The sequence below is a fragment of the Ambystoma mexicanum genome, chromosome 2q, assembly GCF_040938575.1.
Source record: "Ambystoma mexicanum isolate Mex_15411 chromosome 2q, UKY_AmexF1_1, whole genome shotgun sequence".
NCBI classification, from domain to species: domain Eukaryota; kingdom Metazoa; phylum Chordata; class Amphibia; order Caudata; family Ambystomatidae; genus Ambystoma; species Ambystoma mexicanum.
The window spans coordinates 757,323,581-757,345,824 of record NC_090924.1 but is presented as its reverse complement, the minus strand read 5'-3'; the positions used below and the strand labels follow the sequence as shown (position 1 = coordinate 757,345,824).

The 22,244-nt window shown below is 47.2% G+C and overlaps 1 protein-coding gene across 3 annotated transcripts in view; it reads right to left on the bottom strand.

Annotated features, from left to right (window-relative positions):
* DYNC2I1 (dynein 2 intermediate chain 1) overlaps positions 1-22,244 on the bottom strand; it is a 2,286,904-nt gene that overhangs the window by 337,233 nt on the left and 1,927,427 nt on the right. The window lies entirely within an intron of this gene.

The window sequence follows — 22,244 nt, the reverse complement described above, 5'->3', positions numbered from 1 at the left end:
AACATGGGGTCTGATGGTGCAGGCCGGTGCTTTTTTGCCAGCTCACAGTCCACCGTGAGAACTGAAGCTGGTTTAGCCCATAGTTCCAGCACTGGCCCCTCTACTGCCTGATTGAAAGGCAATCGTGTCTCCTTTTTAGGACCCTCATCCAGGATGTCAGTTATGAAGGGGCCGGCAGTCCTAGGGTGTCATCCACCTTTGCCATTAAATGCAGCTATGAGCATGTCCACATCTAGTGAGGTGTCTTGGGCACTTGTCTGCTGCAAGTCAGCCGCAAGGTCCGCCAAGTCCCCTGGATCCCCATAAAATTCCTCCGGGAAGTCTCCAGGAAGTCTCTCACTTCAATAGGATGGAGGGGCTCAATCGCAAAAGGGACAGGATCCCCTTCCGCTTCATAAATGTCCTCCAAATGGGACATGTATACTCTGCTGGGGAGCAGGAGGAATTCTCTCGCGAGAGAGGGACCTCGTGTCAGGAGTCGAACGTTCAGAGATGGAATGGTGGGTCCCTTAGAAGTATTCTTGTCATGTCTGCTTGCAGATTCCCTGCCTGCTCGTAGAAGCGTGGTGGGATCCGCTGACTTGGCCGAAGCCATCAGCGGCGACATGGCCGCTGGCGTAGGGGCCGGAGTCGATGAGGCCTGGGTGAAGATGTCAAGCATCTTCATCATGAACACCTTGCATTCCACTGAGGCACAGGACTGGGTGGGAAAAGGTACCTGCAGGGCCTCTTCCTCTGGGGCGTCCTAAGAGCGGTGAATCCTCTTCTTCGACAACAAAGACAAATTATGCTGTGAAGAAAAGACAGCAAATCGCAACCTCTTGCAGTGTTTTTTCTTCTTTTTGTCCTTCCGGATTAGGCACGATTCCTCTGTGACGCGGACGGCATCCATTGACCTTTAACAGGTCTGCTTATCAACTTTCTCCTTGTGGAGGACGGCAACAGGTTTTGCTTCACGTTCTAAAAGTGCCTTTGGCTGCATTGATTAGCACAATGCGCATTCCTGGACGTCGCGGTCTTCACCAAGGCAGTAAAGGCAAATGCAGTGGGGGGCATTTGACACCCGTAATTCATGCATGGTTTGAACTCTGAACTGCTCATCAGATTCAGCATTGCGACGAATTTGAGGAACGAAGGTGAAATATTTGATAAAGTGAACATGTTGTTGAACTGAGTTCCTAAACAAGCAGAGTGCAAGGAAAAAATTAAGCATCTTTATACATACTGGCACACATGCCATGTCCAGGCATAGTGGAATCTGTCAGAGCCATGCTGTGAACCATGGAGGTGGAAAAAGTGTCCAAAGAGCAGCTGCACTGGGGCATAGATATGAAAGATGAGGAAGCCGTGCAAGGAAGGAGTCTGATAGAATCAACCTAATAAAATGAATAGACTGAGATTGAGTAACCCAAGACTTCTTGGAGTTAAGGAAGAACCCCAAACTATGTAGCAGGAGTGGTACAGGTGGTGTGCCAAGTCAGAATCAGGAGACTCACTAAGAAACAAAGATGAGTTGTCAAAGACTTATTCTGGTGCAAACCCCTAATCTAATCCCGATTAGATTAGGGTAATGGTCCTGATACTAAAAGAAAGGAAAGAGTCTTAAAGGGTGCACACCAGGATGTCTTACAAAAAGAAAACAAACTGTGTCCTGTGTAAAAACACAGGTAGTCTGATCCTAACCCTACCACTACAACCACTACAAAGTAACAAAACACAAATGAAAATACTTAAGGGCCTCTTGCCCAATTTTACTGGCTTCTGACCAGCACTGTAGTGTCCCAGCTTGTCACCAGGTCATAATATTTGAGGCCTCTGCCCTACTCATAGTTCCAACACATATTTTTCTAGGGGCTCCTTCCCGTGGTATACTGAAAAATAAATATGTCTCTAGGTCTTTGAGCCTGTGGATAAAATCTGTATCAAACAAAATCTCTTCAAGTGACCGGGCATTTTCCTGCTTGGTCTGGCATTCCTTCGGTTTATGCTCCTAGCTGGGGTCTCGGATTTTAGACCCCTGTGTTGGATCTTCAATCTCTCAGCCCTGTTAAGGCTGTTTGCTCTCTCTGCCTCTCTTGGGCTCTTCAGGCTCTCAGCCCCTTTCACTGTTTCTAGTTTCACAATCCAGTGTGGGGTATTCAGGTTCTCGCCCCTCTAGTGCTATCAGCCTCTCTTGGGCCCTTCGTCCTCTCACCCAGGCTTGGGGTAAGCAGATTCTACCCCCCATATCGGGCTGCATGGCGGCTTGGCCCTTATTGGGCCTTTTGTTTTCTCTCCCCGGCTTGTGGTACCTCTGGGCTGGTCCACCCTCCTCCTGGTTATGTGAGCATACTGAGTACCTGTCTTGTGGCTGGGAAGTTCCTTGTGGGAGGTGGCAGTGTGGCTTCTGCTTGTCTCTGGTCTTCCGTGTTGGTGCATGTGCTTCAGGTCTTCTAGTTAGTTTCAGACAGGACTTCGGGATGGTTTCCCATAGGCGCTGATCGGCCACATCTCAGAGGGTCACGTCTCTTCTCGGTACCGCAGGGCCGAGCTCCTCCAGCTCTTGGACTGGCTGTAGAGGGTAGTGCTCTGCAGACTTCTTTGCTCTTCAGTGCTCCATGCCTTCTGCGTGGAATGGCTCCCTGACTCAACCTCCAAGGACCCTCCTCTGTGTCTTGGCTCGGCAAGCTTGTAAGCTGCGCTCCAGATCATTCTCTTACTACTCCTTGTGTCAGTCTCATGATGCCTTTATATCCTTCACTGAGGGGACATGGAGCACTCCATTGGTCTTGTGATGACAACAGTACAGGGTCTAAATCCAAACCAGGAAAACCACTCTCAGTGATCTGGTGTAATGCCCAAATAACCAATGACGATATTGCTCATAAGGGAGGGTGACACACATTCCAGCTAAGGGATGACCTGTCCTCCACAATGGTCCAAGTAGGATCCTGCTTGCCCTGTACCCTAGGGGTGTGTAGCTTAGCAGGCTCACCTCCCTAGTCTCAAAGGCAGTGGCTACCCCTTGGGGAGAGGGAACTAATTCCTTGGATTTGTCACAGTGGCTGACACCAGATCTGGGGTTTAGGATTGAATGAGTCAGTTATCCAGATAGGGAAAGAGATGAACCTTTTCCCTCCTGAGGGTGTCTGGCCATCAAAGCTAATGGCTTGATGAAAATCTCTGAGCAGAGGACAGTCATAAGTACAGAACTCTGAAATGGAAATTGATGTTCTGCTCAGGGTACATGAGGTATTTCCTGAGCTTCAGATAGATGGACACATGGAAGTAGGCATCCTGACGATCCAGTAACACCAACCAGTCCAGCGACTTGAGGGCCTGGAGGACCTGTGCTAGGGTGACCATCATGAACTTGTCCTTGCACAGTAACAAGTTCAGATGACTCTGAACCAAGAGAGAAGCAGGCCCCAGTCGTTCTTTCGAACTGGAACGTAAAGCATACCACCCCCTCCACCTCTCTGTGAAAGGCATCAGTTCTATGGCAACTTTGCGAGAAGGTGAAAACGTTCCTCCAGTAGGAAGGCGTCTGGGTAAGGGACAGAGTGAGAAGGGGGACAGGCTGGAGGGCGCTGAAAAAACAGGAGGCAATATCCATGTAAGAAGACCTAAAAGTCACAGGCATCTGAGGTGGGTTCCTCTGCCTCTACTTAGGAGGGGAAAACCTCTCACCTTGCTTGTCTTGGGGCTATTGACCTCTGGTATGGTGGGAAAATCCCAAAAGAAACTACCCCTGGGGAGTGAGGGGCAGGATGCTGTAGATTTAAGTTACTTACCTGTAACTATTGTTCTCCAGCATAAGTCTGGCATGGATTCACATGCTCATGAATATTCCCCGTCGTCAGGCTGGGAGTCCTCGGTAAAAGAAAAAACAGTTTCACTTTCACTTTGAAACTGCATTTCTCCTCTAAACCAATCGCTGTCTTCTGGGTCATACTGCCCCCATCCAATGACAGTCCTCTCCCTAAGCTCCACCCCTGGTGGCCATCTTCAGATTTGGTAAGCACGTAAAGTGGCAGTATGAACCAAGAAGAGCCACAGAGGGGAAGGCGGGGGGGTTTGCATGTGAATCCAAGCCATACCCAGGCTGGAGAACAATAGTTACAGGTAAGTAACTTAAACCTTCTCCAGCATGGGGTCTGGCATGGATTCACATGCGCATGAATAAAGATTACACAGCAGTAGACATACACGGGAGGTGGCAAGGCTCAACAGAAGCAATTAACACTCACCTCTGGAACAGATACACCTCAAACAAAGTCGATGACAGTGCATGATGCAGCCCGAGTGCCACCTGAAAATGGAAGCCTTCGACACAGCCTTTCCTTGATTTACAGGTCTTAAAGTTGACAAACAACTGAGAAGTCTTCTGAAAAGTCTTTGTGCGTGCCACATAGAACTTCAAGGCATGAACATCATCCATCGAATGCAAGACCCTTTCCGCTGGCGGCGACGAATTCGCGAAGAAGACAGGTAACACCAAATGTTCGTTGAGGTGGAATTCCGACGGCACCTTTGGCATAAAGGTTGGGTGTGTATGCAGTAGCACCTTTGAAGCGTGGAATGACAGGGCCTGAATCTCCTGACCCACCTGGCCGATGTGAGGTGATAGTCACGAGGAAAACCATTTTTCATGAGAGAAACCTGAGCGGGGCCTGATGCATAGGTTCAAAGGGCGCGCCCATGAGTTTGGTCAGCACAACATTCAGCTCCCAAGCCGGGGCAAGGGCCTTCACCGGTGTGAAAGTCCCAAAGAGTCCCATAAGGAACTCCTTAATGAGCCTGTGGTCTGCCCGGGGACCAGGTGTAGCTGGATATGGCGGCGAGATGCGCCTCGATAGAGGCCTGAACCAGTCCCGCTTTGGTCAAGGAAAGCTAGTATGGTAGAAGTAACGGAGCCGTGACACGCAGAGGGGTAATCTTCTACGTCCAGCACCACACAGAGAAGAGTTACCATTTATGTCTGTAGCACTACAATGTTGACGAGGCTCTGGCCCTGGCCAGGATGTCCTTGCATTCTGCAGGTAAAGCATAACCTCCAAACTCTAGGGCTGCAGGAGCCATGCCTTTAGGTTCCGGGACTCCAGGTTGTGATGCAGAAATGCCCCCCTTCTCTGGCGAGAAGGTCCGGGGACAGCGGTAGCCAGATGGACGGGGCCACTGACAGACATAGTAAATCCAGACACAAGATTTGCCTCGGCCATGACAGGGCGACGAGTATTATCCTGCAGTGGCACTATGAGTGTGTTGATCACACGTAAGAGGAGATGGAACAGCGGGAAGGCGTACAGGAACGAGAACGCGTCCCCCATGCTCCTTGGTTGAGGGAACCTGCTGGCAAACCTTTGACACTTGGTGTTCGCCGCAGTCGCGAAGAGGTCGATCTGGTGCTGGCCCAATTTGCCGACCAGAAAATCTACCTGGTCCTGGCGAAGTTCCCACTTGTGGCAAAAACGCAGTTCCCTGCTGAGCGAGTCCCCGATGGTGTTCTTGACTCCCGCTAGGTGAAATGGGACAAGGACCATGTCTTGACGAATGACCCAGCAGCAGAGGTCCTGGAACTCCTTGGCAAGCGCAGGTGAACAGGTCCCCCCTTGTTTCCGGATGTAGAACATGGTGGTGGTGTTGTCTGTGAAAATCCTTACCACCTTGCCTTTCAACGACGGGAGAAAACACTTGAGGGCCCTGAATAAGTCCCTAAGTTCCAGGCTGTTGATGTGTAGGTCCCCCTCCTCCGGTTGCCAGAGGCCTCTGGCGTGCAACTGTCTGGTGTGGGCTATCCATCCCTCTAGAGAGGCGTCAGTGGTGACTGTCTCCTGGTAAGGAGGAACCTGAAACGGAGCTCCCTGGACGAGATGTGGCCATACGCCCCACCACTAAATCGCCCGACGGAGCTCCTTGTTCAGCGAGATATTGTTTGCAAAATTCCCCGATACCTGTTTCCACCCCGCATCCAGGAACTCCTGGAGAGGTCTCATGTGAAGTCTGCAAAGGCGAACAAGGCTGATGTAGGAGGACATCATGCCCAGCAGCGACTTGATGGACCGAACTGTAGCTGTGCACCAACGACAAGTGCTGTACCTTGCCCTGTTTGGCTCTCACACTCTCCTGAGGGTAACGCCAAACATGTCACTGCACTGAGTCGGGCACCTAGAAACAACGTGTCCTGAGATGGCGTCAAGCAAGACTTTGGATAGTTTCTGGAGAACCCCAACTGGAGAACCCCAACGGTCTTCGATGTGTGTTCGCCCCCCCAGAGTGCAGGAATGCACCAGCCAGTCGTCCAGGAAGGGGTATACGTGATGCCTTGTAGATGAAGATGGACCGCCACAAGGGGCAGGCACTTTGGAAACACCCTCAGGACGATTCCAGGCCGAAAGGCAGAGCCTTGAACTGGTAATGCTGACCTTGAACTACAAACTGGAGGAAGTTGCAGTGTTTCTTGTGAATGGGGATGTGGAACTAGGCGTCCTCCAGATCCAATGACGTCAGAAAGTCTCCTTGCTCCAGCTGGCTGAGCATGTGTTGCAACATGAACATCCAGAACTTTTGGGACTTCAAGTACTTGTTGAGACGACGAAGATCTAGGATCGGCCTCCACCGCCTGTTTTCTTTCGAACCAGAAAGTATATGGCGTATACTCTGGAGCCCTGGAGACACTGGGAGATGAGTTCTACTGCCCCTTTCTGTAAGATGGCCTGTACCTCCTGCATAAGTTGTGGTCTGTGCTGTTCTTGCCGCTGAGTTGATGGGATAGGAGGACTCCTGCATTGGAACTCCAAGGTGTGCCCCATTCCGAGAGTATCCAGCACCCATCTGTCCGTGGTGATCTTCTCCCACATGCCTCCCACCAGGGTGCCTAGCTGAAGGCCCGAGTCCACCGCCGGTTCAGGCCTGCTTGGGGGTCTGAGATCTGCCCTGCGGGCCCAGCTGCTGTCCCCTCTGCTGCATTGACAGTGATCCCTGTACGTTTGTGAGGAGGAGTGTGGAGGCTGTCGGTACAGAGTATTTGATTGGAGGATCTTCCTGGTTTGCCTCTGTGTCTGTCTTTACCCCTTGCAAAGACTTGTCGACCGCCTTTCTGAAAAAGTTCTCCTCATCGAACAGCATATCCAGTACCTTTGTCTGATCGCCCAGGCTCAAATTAGTTGCCTTCAACCAACCTTGACGCAGGCACACCCCGTTCCCCATCTGAGAGAAACCCATGTCTGCGATGTCCACTGCCACCGTGATGGCGTGATCCAAGGTCACCACCGCTTCCTGAAAGAGTTCCAGTGCCTTGACCTTCTTGTCTCTGGGCAGGAGGTCCAGAATAGGACCCAACTTAAACCATAGTTCCCTGTCATATCCGGACAAAATGGCTAGGGCGTTAGCTACCTTGATGCTAGAGGCTGCCGCATAAATTATTCTCTTGCCCATTGCATCCAGCTTCTTCCCCTCCTGGTCCGATGGTACCATTGCTGCCAACGACGGGTTCGCTGAAAGCTAACTGGCTGCTGCTGAGACCACAGAGTCGGGCGAGGGCTGAGACCTTAAGCAGCTGGGGGCAAAATCTGGGACTCTGTACTTCTTCTCCAGCCTGTACCGCTTGGTGAAGGGCCGTACTTGTAACGCTCACCTGATTCCCGTAGAGGCGCCGGTCTTGACTGGCCGTATACCGTATCTTCAAAGGTGATGTGTAACACACGGCTGGCTCTTTGGGCTGGACCTCTGTGCACTGTATGTCTGACTCGAAGGGTAAGATGTCTGCAGATAGAAAATATGGGATTAATGAACTGGGTTATTGAATGTCTCTCTCTTCTTCCCTTTCTCTTCGTAGAACCCCAAAGGTTAACGCTCTCACCTTAGGTAAGTGAACGCCGTGCTCTCCATCTGCCTCGGGGCAGGGTGCTGTAACCAGTTTCTTCACTGGATAAGGGGAGCAGGCCTCTTGACTTCAGAGGACTGCTGTCCGTCGTTTACTGCACGAACGGTAAGTTTCGAGTAATTCTAATGTCTTTAAAAGTCTTTAGTAATGATGTCTCTTGTTTTGCAGGGTTCCGGCGATGGCGGATGACGGGCTGAAGTGAGTTGAAGATGGAGCCCGTGTGATGAATAGAAGCGCCTGGAAGCACGTAAGTAAGTGCTTGTTGCCTGCTTCACGATGCGCTCTAACTGTCTTTTTATTTTGCAGGTACAAGTTCGGAGCGGCTGCAGGGTGCCGGAATACCCACTGGGTTAGATGTGGAAAGGAGTAATGGCACGTGAGTATTAAAGTTCCCCAATGTCTTTAAACGCACCTTGTTTTGTCTTTCAGATGCGGGATGCAGCGCCGAAGGCCTCCGGAGCGTGCGAAGAGTTGGTAAGCTTTTGTCTTTCAGATGCCGGAATGCAGTGCGAAGACCTCCGGAGCGCACGAAGAGTAGGTAAGCCTTTGTCTTTCAGATGCCGGAATGCAGCGCGAGGCGTTGGTGACAGCCGATGGACCAGGTAAGTGAAGCGCTGTCACTGAAGACCGTAATGCTAACCTGTTCTTTCTTGTCTTTATAGGTGTTGCTGAAGACTGGATTCAGGATGGTAAGCCTTTTTCCTTAGGCCCAGGATCAGATGCAGAAGACACGATGAGCGTTCTGCTGCAGAGGATGCAGAATAACGCAAAGCAAGATTCATCCATCGGGTGTGGTTTAAATAGCCTCCTGTAGTGCTTAGGTGTCTCCTTCCACAGCCACGCCTAGGTAAGAAAAGAGTTCCTGCTTTCCAGAAGAGTTCCAGTGTTCTGAACCTAGGGAGTGGCTCCTGCCCCACCCAACAGGAAAAGTAGTTCCAAACAGAAGAGGATCAGAGGCTCAACTGGCAGGCAAGTAAGCAGCATGGTCTGCTGCAGGTAAGTCCACCCAAGCATTATGAGCCCGGCGCTTCCAGCGCTGGGACTGGGCATATTTATGAGCCTGGTGCCACTGGCGCCAGGACTGGGTCCAAAAGGTCCCAATTGGGACTGGTTGGCACTCGGAACCTGGGTTATGGTTATCTGCTTCCAAGGGAGTTGGGAAAACCCTGACCTTTTGGAAGCAGAGATCATGACAGTTCTCTGGTTTTTCATTAGCGCCAGGTCTTCCTCCAAGATGTCACCCAGGAAGGGAACAGATATAATTGTTTTTCTTCTCGACTTGTGCCGTTGCTATAGGAAGGCTTCTTTCTTGGTATCCTCTGGGGTTAGCTGAAACAGTTCCGAGACCCTTGATATGCTTACCATTGGTAGACCTGGGCGAGCCACGTCTTGGACAAAAGGAGGACTCCTGCAGTCACTCGAGATCACAGTTGGAGCCAAGCCCTCGATGACGTAGAGTTGCCGGCTGATGACCAGAGGACGAGCCCTAAAGCTGATCAGAAACAACTATACTGAAGCCCTGCTCTGCTGCCTGATCTCAGGAAGACCCTCGTCAGTTGTTCGACCTCTGGACCGATGGGAATAAATAGTCTCAACCCCTGCTCGAGGATCCATGCTTTCAGATCCTCGAAGTATTTGCAGCCTTCTTGCATCAACAGAAGCCTGTCAGGACCTGTTACTTTGTCCGTCCCTAGAAGATCGCCTGTCGCTGCCTGACCGTGGTGATTCCTGGTACAATCTGTCTTCTTTGCATCTTAGACGTGTCCTGAAATCACCTGTATCGCAGAAGTATTACATTTTTTTCATTTGAGTGGTCAGCTGCCTGGAACTGATTCCTAAGCACAGCGACCAACAGACTAAATCCTGTGTCCTAAAGTGACCGCTGCATTGCAACCGCGGGCCTTCCTCAACCGGACAAATCACAGAACACTGTGTTCACAATGGATTCCAGAACCTCAGTAGTGGTCTCTGAAGAAATCAGAATCAGGGTGTCAGGTGGCACACCTGTTGCTTTCTGTCTGTTCTTCATAGGGTTTCATGGGCATAAAGTCCTTTCCCTAAACTACTCTTTACTGAGGTTGGGAGGTGGAAGCCTGATAAAGGATCACTTCTGAGGCCTATCCTAGTGCCTAAAATTGAGTAGGTTTACTTACCTATAGTAAGCCTTTGACACGGTCAACCATACAATACTGCTCAACCGTCTCTGTGACAAGCTGGGTATCACTGATCAGGCTCTGGCCTGGCTGACCTTTTTGCACTCTGATCGACCAGGTCCAACTTGGGTTCCTCCTTTCATCCATCTCCCTTTCTACCTGTGGTGTTCCCCAGGGGTCTAACCTCTCGCCATGGCTTTTCAACCAATACCTGGCAGCTCTCGCCCACTGCATTGCCATTTCCTGCACCAATTTCCAGTGCTATGCTGACGACACAACTCATTTTCATGCTTCCCTCAGCCACCTCCTCTCCTTCTCTCATCTCTGATTGCCTCACTGCCATTCATGACTGGTGTGTCACCAATAATCTCTGCCTGAATGCCAGCAAGATGGAGATCTTCCACATCGGCACACCTTCACCCTCCTTTCCCCTCACTCTCTGGCCGGCCTCCCTTGGCCCGCCTTCTACCCCCACCTGCGAAGCTAAGAACCTCGGGGTCATCTTTGATTCCACGCTTTCCTACTCTGCCCACATCTCTGATGTCTCTAAAAAGTCAAACTTCCTACTGCACCTTCTCAGAGGTACTCTGCCTTTCCTCTCCTTCCACCAGAAGCTCACCGTCTCCCAAGCCCTGGTTCTCTCTAGGTTGGACTATTTTAACAGCCTCTTTCTAAATCTACCTGTCTCTACTCTCTGCCCTCTGCAAGTCATCCAGAACGAGACTTGTCCTTGGCCTCAAGACCTGGGATCGCATCCCTCCAGCCCTGAAATCTCTCCACTGGCTCCCAGTGGATGCAAGGATTACATTCAAAACCCTCTGCATTGTCCACAAGGCTTTCAGGGGCCTGGGTTCAAAATACCTTCAGCTATCCCTCTGTAAATACCTCCCCCCCTCGAGCTCTTCACTCCTTTACCTCTAACTCCCTCAGGGTCAGTCGTTTCTCAAAGAAACGAGCTGGGGTTAGATCTCGGTCTTCAGCTGGGGCCTCCCTCTGGAACAATCTCCCTGCCACTCTGAAACTTCAGGAGAACCATCTCTGGTTCCAGAAGCACCTCAAGACCTTCCTCTTTGCTTCTGCCTTTGTCCCTCCTCTCCCCTGCTGATGTTCTCTCTCTCTGCACCGTGCACCTGGCCTACCCTCTGTCTTCCAGGCCCAGGTACCTTCTCACCCTGCCACAAACCATCACTGCACCAGGCAATCCCTTGCACTGGGGTCTCTATATGTAACCATACACCCCCCATTTTTTCCTGCACTTATCAGATATACCCTGTCTGCTGCCTTAAACCCAGCACTTGCTGGCTGCACTACCACTGTTTGTTGCTGTTTATTACTTAATTGTTTATCTGTTTTTCCATTGCTCCGCACTTTCCACTTCTCCCCCTTCCATGCACGTTTCCCCTTTCCCTCACCCATGCACTTGTGCATTCTCAATCTCACTGGGCCTAGTAAGATCGTTGTTTTTGTTCTCCCTTGTTCCCCTCCCTTACCTTGTCGCGCTCTGAAACACTTGTGTACAAGCGCGATACAAGCAAAATATCAATACCTGAACATAACTTACCTTTTTGACTTTGTGATCATAACCACTGGCATTGCCCAAGTCTCTTAATAAACCTACCTGTGAAGAGTAACTTTGGAACTGGTGACTTTAGGGCACAAGGCCACAAACCATCTTAGGGTTGGACTCATTGAGTACTACAGGAACTATTCTGTGGTAATTCAACGCGTTTATACTGAATTTCATGCATATAAGTACATACCTGTGTTTCACTGGTTCATAAAGTATATGCTTTCTTTCTTCTCTTAATTGCGAACGTATATATCTGTTTTATAGTAATTGTGTGCCAATATTTTGCTAGAGGTTTTACTTGCTTAGTGTGTATTTTAAAGGCCTAATAAATAATTTTACATTTTTGCAATTACCTGTCATACTGGAATTATTGGTGTTCTGTGTTCGCCATAATAGGGTGGCCTCTCAAAATGCAGCCCCATGGTTGGTTCTGGAAATCTATACATTCACCTCGGGAAAGGGAAGACTCTCTGCTGCCTCAGAGATTACATTTTACAAACAGTGGGTGCATTTAGCTAGGCTGTCAGATGCAAACACGTTTGAGCCAAAAAAGATCCCAACTTCTTGCTTTCCCTTATCTGTGGGGTCAAGGATGGAAATGTGGCCAACATAGAGCCCATTGTAAAGGCCTGAATGACCAGACTCTTAGGAGAGAACTGCGTGGTCAGGAAAACTGTATTCGTGAGAACCACGTAATGCTTGTTTGCAAGGTGATGGTTCCACTGGTATGCTTGCCAATTGTAGTGCAGGTTAGATTTCTCTCCCTCTTGAGACTTTCTAAAATGAGGGCTTGTGTCCTAAACCTTTGGGTTTTTACTACCTCACCAGTCAACTGCTGACAAAGGGCCTCCTTCCGAGTGTGGCGGTCCGGAAACAAGGGTACCGGTAAACTTACCAGTACCCTTGTTACCGGACCGCCACACTACGAGTCTGCCTGCAGGGGCCGGAGCGCCCGGCAGGTCTCAACCTGCCAGGCCTTAGGCCCCGGTAGGCAGTCTCGTCACGGAAGCACCAGCACCGTTCGCAACGATGCCGGTGCTTCCGTCTCCCCACTCCCATGGAGTCCTATGGGACACTACAGGAATGGGGAGTTACCAAATCCTTCGCCTGACTTCCCGCGCCCCCGGGACTTGTAATGTCCCGGTATTACCGGGAAGTCAGATGGCGGATTAAGTGTTTCCAGGTCGGCGTCAACCAGCCGGTGGCACCGGTGGGTGCCCCCGACCTTGGAATAAGGCCCAATGTCTCTCACTGAGATTTCTTTCTTTAGGAAAATGATGTCCCCTTCCTCTTATGATTGCTCTCCTTTGGCTTATGCAATGCTGGTTATTATTGAGTTCCAGTATTACCTTGTATTTGCTTTGGCAATGCTGGTTACAAAATATTGACTCTTCTTTACTTTGGTAGGGGTGGTTGCAGTCTTGTTTAAGTATTGCCCCTGTTCTACTTTGGTAAGGGTTATTACAATCTTTTTCCTCTTGTTTGCCTCCAATGTGTACATTAGGCCGCAAATACTTTAATTCATCAGCTCGATATTCAATAAGACTGTTAGTAGTCAGTGGTCTAGTATGAAGCACCCCGGGGTCACCTAATGAAGCCCAACTCACCGGTCTTCTCTTCCGCATCCACTCAACACGCTGCCGGTGCCGCTTTGGCCTTCTTCTCGCATGCCGGGTCCTGGGAGCTTGGCAACTCCAATCACACTCCTGCGGCCCACGCTTATTGAAACAGAAGCTTATCACTTCCCTTGCATGCTCCGGTGAACGCCAACCACTTGAGCCAGGCGCTGCAACAGGAGAGCTCCTCTCACTCATGGGATGGCCCATAGCTGCACCGCTTCCCGCTACGCGTCCTCTACAGGATGAAGTCCCAGCTTCTAAGACTCTCGCAGCACTGCACTCTGTTGCAGTCACGGTGGCAGTCCCAGCGGCGTCTTTCTGCTCCTTCCACTGCTGCTGCCCACTTCTCCTTCTGCTTCTGATGGCCCGCACTGGAAGGGACCTAAAGATTCAAAAGTCTTGCTAAGGTATGTGTCATTAGAACCACTAGCATGCACATCATAGTTCTGTGCCTCTACGCTCCTCTTCCTCGTCCCAGCACCTAGGGAATTATGGGGCTTGAAGTCGATAAGGTTCTTGTTCTTCTTTTCCCCGAAAGTCTTACATTGTTTAAATGATTTTGAGAATTCATTTTGAGGGGAGGTTTGTAAAGGAATATATGAATGACTTCGCTCTACAGTGGACACCCAAGGGGGAATCATAACCCTCAAAAGTAGGGATATGTATTCTCTGATTCCTACCTATACTATTCTCTGGTTGTTTATAAGAGATTTCACCTCCAACAATTTGGGTGGTTTTGGGAAGGGAAGCCCAACTCTGACAATAATATTTGAAGAACAACTTTTTGACCTTATTGCTCAGATCTACAAATCAAAATATCATCTCATCTTAATGGAATATTTCAATTTTTGGGCTAACGACTGTTAGGCAGAATCCAAGGCAGTTCCCTTAGGGAGCACTATCCCTGATTAGGACTACAAGTGAGAGCAATAAATCCCCTTTGGTATCAGTCTGTACCACAAAGATTTAGTTGGTAGCTGTGGCTGAGCAGTCAGACTTAGATGAGCAGTATTCAGGGTTGACTCAATAGGTAGTACAGTACTATGGAGCAAGGAAACACTGACCAAAGCTTTGTATTAAAAAGAGGATATATATTTATTTTATACACTTCTAAGTCAACACATAGATCACAGTTACTAAAGTAAGTTAAGTTTAGTCAAAAGAAAAGCATATACAACTTCCTATTCAATTGTAGACAAGTTTGCGGTAGAGTGAAAACTGAGCAAAACGGCACAGTGAAAACCAACTTCAAATGGCACTTTAATGAAAGGGAGGGAAAGCACAAGTTAAACCGAAATATCTTCAGACACCCCCTAGCAACACTTCCCTGAAGTTTTGTGAACAAGTAATGCACAGTAACACTTTAGCCAAACGATAAGTGAATGAAAACTGAGCAAAATGGCACTCCACAGGTTAAAACAGTAGGAAGGAAGAGGGGTTTAGAAGATTTAGGTGCATCCACACATTTCTCATTGAAAACCAATCTAGTGAGAGCAGACCTAACAAATCAGCCAGAGTCAATAGGCCTGAGCCAGAGTTAGTGGTACAGAGCCAAGGGCTTAGGAACAAAAATGTTCTTGTAGCTGCAGTCAAGTCTTTAGTAGAAAAATATTGAAGAGGTAGATGCGAGGCGAAAGACAATGTTAAGAGAGAGGGCGGCTGACCGACCCTACAAGTAGTTAAAGGATTTAAAACACCTTTAGGGCTACCACGGAAAAAGGCGGCGGCCTGGCGGAACAATGTACCTTAAATGTGACGAAGTGGCTCCTGCGGTGGCGGTTGTTCCTGGTAGTTCCTGCAGGTCGAGGGATCCAACAGAGGAAGAGAGACTCTCGTCGGAGAGGAAGGTTCGAGTCGCTGCACTACCCAGGGATGAAACCAGCCGCGGTGCTGCCAAACAAAGTTTAAAAGGTACGCTCCTTTTAATCGCGGTCCGGGTCAATAGCTGCCTGGCTATCTGGTCTCCAAGTGCAGGGCACTGTCGCTTCGACCAAGGCAGGTCCGAGGAAGCAATAGGTGAACTGATTGACTCCACCAGTTCAAGGGAAGGAGGCTCTTTCGCTGAAGATCTCCTCTCGTCGTGTGGAAGAAAAGTGGTGAGACGATCCAGCAGGGCTTCACCGGTGATGTAGATGCTGAAGATGTCTCTGGCTTCTCTCCCCTTCGGTTCCGTAGCTCCAGTGGCGACGTCTTGCCTTTACAGTCCTCATGACCCTGCTTTTATGCAGAAAGAGACCCATTCATACATCCTAGCTGTCACTCACACAGTGGAGTGGTCATCCTGGCGGGAGACCCTCCAGCCTATCACGTTAGAGTTTGACCTGAGTTGCTGTGGCAACTCTGTCCAGGGTTTCTACTCCCCCTCCCAAACAACAGACCCACCCCAGACTCGGAGGCGCCGAAAGGAGGGTGTCTGGGCAGAAGCCCGCCAAAAGAGCGAACAAAGGATCTCCGACCTGGGTTAGGAATATAGAGTAAGACTTGAGAAAGAAGTTATATCAAAGTTCTGTCAAATAAAACCTACCGGAGTAAAGTTAATAATAAAATAAACCGGCGGTATGTTAGAGGCTGTCAGTAAAAGTATTAGCATCGAACAATGGGAAAATCCCATAGGAAAATATTTGCGGTCGAATATAAAAGGTAGTAACCCCGGCCACCAGCTAGAAACTTTGTAGAGGGTGACTTTAAGGTACCCTCTCGAAAATGAACATAGGGGGAAAACTATTAACCCCTTCCAGTACTTCCATATTAAGATGGGGTGTACTGGTTTAGTTCATAGAGATTGACTAGGAAAGTCAATGGGGACTTTACATGCCCTGGGAGACAGTAGTCAATCCCAGGGAATGGAGTCTATGTTTGGGGGTCGCTACGACACCCCTGTGTCACTGCACGGAGGGTGCTGTGTAACACGTGCATAAAGATGGTTCCTATGGGTGAGAGAAAAGATCCCAAATAGCCTAGAACACACATAGCAAAGATGCCTAAGAGTGGGAAAAAAGAGTCTCACTCTTAGCAGGTAAAAAGAAATAAACCCTTCAAATCCAGCAAAGCTGCTGGGGGACTCTATAGTTAAGGGAAATTAGACATAAGTGAGAATTCTCCCTAACACTGACCCTGACAAGCCATATTACTTGACTCTCTTATTTCCACCGGACTTAAACAATAGATTGCTATACTCAAACAAAAAAGTGGTCATATCTTGGATTGGCTTATTTCACAAAACCTTAACATATCCCAACTGACAGTGGTCCCATGCATATGGTCGGACCATGCTCTCATTCAGGCTAAAATCACGTTAGCCAATCCTCCACCCAAACTAAGTACTCTGCCTCGCATTCGTCAACTCACCAGGAATCTGAAGAACATCACAGCTGCCAATTTCTCCACGTTGCTTTCTTCCAATTTGCAGCCACTTGCTAATTTCTCTGATTCTTCTGCATTAGTAGAACATCTTACCTCCTCCATTACGAAAGTTATTAATGGATTAGCCCCCATTAAAATTAAAGTGATCAAATCCGAAGCTAACAAAAACAGTTGGTTTTCGGAAGACATCATTACCACCTGGCAATCCCAAAGGGATCTGGAAAGAATTTGGCGAAAGAATCCCAATGCTACCAGTCTCCTGGCTTATAAAAAGTCTGTATTGGGATTCAAGGCGCGTATCATCTTTGCTAAATAAACCTTAATTACAATTGAATAGGTCCAGAACGAATTATGCTCAAATACGCTCCTCCTCCTAATCACCCTCTGCATGTATAAAGAATCACTTTTTCATACTCTGTTTATCGAAAAATCTTGGTTTTTTATATCTAAGGTTGTATGAATCAACATAAAATGAACATTTGAGAGATATGACATCAAGCAGTGATTAACCGGAAGTACAGACAAAAATATATTTACACCACACAGAGCCAAACATTCTTTTGACAAAATAGCCAATTTGTGTGTGTAAGACAAACTCAATCTCAGTCTTTGTTTGTCAGAGAATTCACATAATACAATATACAAAAAAACTATTCGACATAGTAACAACAAATAACATTGTAAATGACAATAGTTCTCTTAGTGATAAACAGTGTTGGTGCACTGTGGTTGGGGGTAGTACGTCTACACCGGGGTGTTTCAGCCGTTTAGGTGGGCCTGTTATGCCTCCTCTTGTACACGACCTTCATCAGGACGGAATGCTGTACAGTATGAAGTCTGTGCTGCAGGGGAAGGGAGAGTCTTATCAGGGGAGTACTTAAGCACATATTATTTGTGAACTGACTAAATCATGTACTGTGTTGTCTTAACCAAAAAACACACAGCTTACCTATGGGTAATTACTTCCACAGGCACTATTTTGGAGATCCACTCTCCGTGATGGGGGATCTCTGTGTAGCCCTGTCATAAAAAACAGAGAATGAGGGGTCGCTAATTAATTAATTATAAAAAAATGTCACAGTAAACCAATGGACACGCACTCAGCGCGTAGTTGCAACATCTTACCTCTCAATGGAGGCTTGTATCTCTATTGTGCCAGCCAGTTCAATTTCTTTCATGCATGGGCCCCACGAGGAACATCCTAAAGAATGGCAGACATTTAATTAATGCTATGGTTGATATAAATAGTATACCCATAACAAGTGGAATGCTAGCGGACAGTGCAAGCATACCTGTGTGGCTGTAGCACTCGCACGCGGCGGGCCGCTCGAACGAGCGGATTCGTCTCAGAGTGCTGAGTCACTTGTGGAGCTCGAGGGGGCCTGGCTGCAAAGCGTTGGTAACGCTGTTGAAAGGTCCCCGTAGTTATTTATATTGGCGGCAATGTTGGGAGGGGATCTCGATCCGTCTAGGGAAAAAGAACGGACTATATCAGCTCACCTCTTGACAAAATTTTAATTTAGGGGGTAGTCCTTCATTATATGAATATAAAAATATAATTTAGGAGCCATTGTATATATGCGGTTGTCATGGCAACAATGCGTGTTAAAAAACAGGTCCAGGATGCAAATTGACAAAAAGGTGCCGCTTGTCAGCGTGCGGCCTACATCCTAATGTGAAAAGCAGAGTGTATATTTGTCATTTGGTGGTGTTGACAAGATAAACACCATGGGACACTAAAGTAATCTAATATGCTAAATAGAAGAAACCGAACGCACATAGGTAATAAATACAGATTGCGACCTTCTTACATCGCATTGAATGTCACAAAACAGTTAACATATCATTTTACAAATAGTGCAGTGGAAACTTGCATATATCACCATCGAAGGTCATTGTGCTGTGACAATTAATTCACACAACAGAGTTCTGCTTTTAGAGAACATTCTTAGTCTTTGTGTTGTGCTCAACATCACATTGTTTTGCATTCAGGGAAAGGAATCATTGTTTGTGAATAGATGACATAGTAAAACATTTTGCATACATGGAACTAGGTCAGTGAAAAATCATGTTGCACTTAACATTGTCTCTGCTTGGTTTTGTAGGAAAGATTTCCACTCAACCGAAATGTTTAGCCCAGCTTGTACAGTATTGAGTTTATAAACCCAGCGTTGTTCTAGTTGTGTTCGTGTTTTGTTTATGTCGCCTCCACGCTTTGCAGGTTTAACCTTCTGGAGGACAAACCATCTTAAATCTGTGTCTCTATGGTTTTTTTTCTGGTGAAATGTTCTACTAGGGGCTTGTCAGCTACCTTGTTTCTGATACAGAAGCAGTGTTCTGATATACGCATTTTAATAGCACGTATTGTCTTTACAACATAAATGAGGTCACATGGGCATTTTATGACTTCCTTAGTATTACAGTTTGTAAAGTCTTTCATGGTCCATTTCACTTGTTGGTGTTCAAAAGATTTTTTTTGGAGGGTCAGAGGACAAGCAACACAACGGCCACATTTGTAGTGTCCCTCAATCAGAGGTAAATCCCATAGCGTGTTCGGTGCTGGTGGTGGTGGTGGTGGTTCTATAAATGTGTGCACCAGTGTATCTTTCAGATTCCTGTTCTTTTTGAAGGCGAAGCATGGCACACTATTTAATGTGCCAGGGTGTTTTATAAGATGCCAGTTCTTCTTGATAGTTTTCTGGATCAATTGGCTTAGAGGTCCGAAAGTAGTGACACATACTATCCTTCCCATTTCCTTCTTTGGTTTGTTTTCCAGACATATTTCTCATGGTGTGTGTCTAGCCCTCTTTTTGGCCTGGCTGATGGATTTGCGAGGATAGCCTCTCTCAGTTAGTCGTCTAGTTAGATCGTCTGCATGTTGCTGGAATTTGTCCAAATCTGTGCAATTTCTGCGTATACACAGAAATTGCACGTAGGGTAAGTTGTACTTCAAGCCCATGGGGTGATAACTTTGAAACTGCAGTAAACTGTTGCGATCAGTCGGTTTTCGAAATAGCTCAGTCTTGAGTCGATCTCCTGTTTTGTAAATATGGAGATCTAAGAAATCAATTTGGTGATGGTCCCAATGTATTGTGAATTTGATGTGGGGGTTTCTTGAATTTATCAAACTGTGAAAATGTTGCAGTTCAAGAAGTGTGCCCTTCCATATGATGATGATATCGTCGATGAACCGTTTCCACATGGAGATGTTACATAGGAAAGGGTTCTCATCAGTGAACACGTTGTTTTTTTCGTAGTTAGACATAATCAAGTTTGCAATGTCCGAGGCAAAAGTAGCCCCCATACTGACAACCCTTGGTTTGCTTGTAGATCTGGTTCTGGAACAAGAAGAAATTTTCGGACATAGCCAGTCTTGTGCACTCCAGAATGAAATTTGTAGGGGTGGAGTCACTGTCGTCTCTTGTGTTCAGAATATCCCGAATGGCTTCTAACCCCTCCCGTTGTGGGATTGATTTATATAGAGCCTCTACATCCATTGTGGCAAGGAGGCTGTCAGTAGTGAGGGCAATGTTATCGAGCAAATTTATAGTGCTTGTAGTATCCTTTAAGTAAGATGGCATTTTGATTACAAAGGGTTTCAGAAAATGATCCGTGTAAAGGGATAGTGGTTCCAGAAGGGATTCATATGCTTATACTATCGTTCTGCCCGGTGGTTTTTCTGAGTTTTTTTGCATTTTCGGCAGAATGTAAAAGGCCGGGATGCGTGGGTTTGTTTTGTTTAAGAACATCTTCTCTTCATCACATATCCACCCTTGTGTGAGGGCACGTTGTGTGAGGCTAGCGATTTCTTCTTGGAGGTCTTTGGTGGGGTTGTCATCCAGGGGAAGATATGCTTCCCGATCATTCAGTAGTCGTAGACACTCTGTGTTATAATCGGAGGTGTCCCAGACCACTATCCCTCCTCCCTTGTCTGCAGGTTTTATTGTTATCGACTTGTCGATTTCCAAGTTTCTCATGGCGGTCCTTTCTTCTTTTCCTAAATTGTCTTTATAGAGGTTTTCCTTTTTGAAACAAGCCATTATGGTCTTGGTGACCACTTTCTCGAAAGTTATAATTTTGCCAGGGGTAGAACGAGGTGGCGGGTAAAAGTTAGATTTCTCTTTTAGTCCTGTGGTGTTCTCCGATTTTTTGCGTGGTTCTTCTTGTTCGATCTCTCTACAAGAGGGTAAGTATATCTCGAAGAAATGTTTCAAATGAATGTTCCTGTAGAATTTTCGTAGCTCTAGTTCAATTTCAAACGGTCGTGCCCTTTGTGCAGGGACGAATGACAGACCTTTCCCGAGGAGTCTTAATTCTGTTGGAGTCATTATACGGTCAGATAAGACTAAGACTGGTATCCCATGTTCGGTCCTTGATTCTGGTACCATTGGCGCGTTCGCATTCGATGTCCCGATGGCGCGGATCGTCTTTTGGGTCTTCTTCTCTGGCCGCCCCTGGGAAAAAAAGGTTGTGGTAATTGTTGCCCGATGGTGCCTGGTAGACTTGATGTGCTCCTACTTCCACTCGAGGAGGTACCAGCAAAATTTACTGATCTATTTCTGCGATTAAAGCTTTGATTTGCTTGTAGATCTGTGTAATAGGCAGTTCTTAAAAAGGGGTAGGTCCTTTCCTGCGAGTAGTTGGCCAAGTCTTTTTTAAACTTGTCTACCTTCCTATCCAATGTAAGATTTTTGAATTTGGTGATTTCAATTTCCAATTTTTCCAGCTTGTCTTTGGCGTCCTGAATGGATTTATCCTCAAGGAACTTTTATTCCAGCTCCAATAGTTCTGCACCTTGTTTGTCACATTCCTCTTTGGCCGTATCGATAACCAAGATCAGCCAATCACGGCTCCATTTATTGCCTATCCCACTAACGTTCTTAGTGAACTTGGGGTTATCTGTAAAAACCCTGGGGATATTCCGTACTTGTAGTCCCTCAGGTATTATGCCAGCCCTCAAGTATTCGAGCATGAACTTGCCATGTAACTCTGTGCGTATTATTCTCTTTTTCTTTTGATTTAATACCTCCAATTGGTCCTCTGTTAAACCTCTCGTGATCACTCCCTCCTCGTTGCGAAGCGAAATATGCGAAATAGAAGAAACTGAACGCACATAGGTAATAAATACAGATTGAGACCTTCTTACATCGCATTGAATGTCACAATGCGATAGTGATATATGCAAGTTTCCACTGCACTATTTGTAAAATTATATGTTAACTGTTTTGTGACATTCAATGCGATGTAAGAAGGTCTCAATCTGTATTTATAACCTATGTGCATTCAGTTTCTTCTATTTCGCATATTAGATTACTTTAGTGTCCCATGGTGTTTATCTTGTCAACACCACCAAATTACAAATATACACTCTGCTTTTCAAATTAGGATATAGGCAGCACTCTGACAAGCGGCACCTTTTTGTCAATTTGCGTCCTGGACCTGTTTTTTAACAAGCATTGTTGCCATGACAACCGCATATATACAGTGGCTCCTAAATTATATTTTTATATCCATATAATGAAGGACTACACCCTAAATTACACCGTTTTTAAATTTTGTGAAGAGGCTAGCTGATATCGTCCGTTCTTTTCCCCAGACGGATCGAGATCCCCTCCCAACATGGCTGCCAATATAAATAACTACGGGGACCTAGCAACAGCGTTACCAACGCTTTG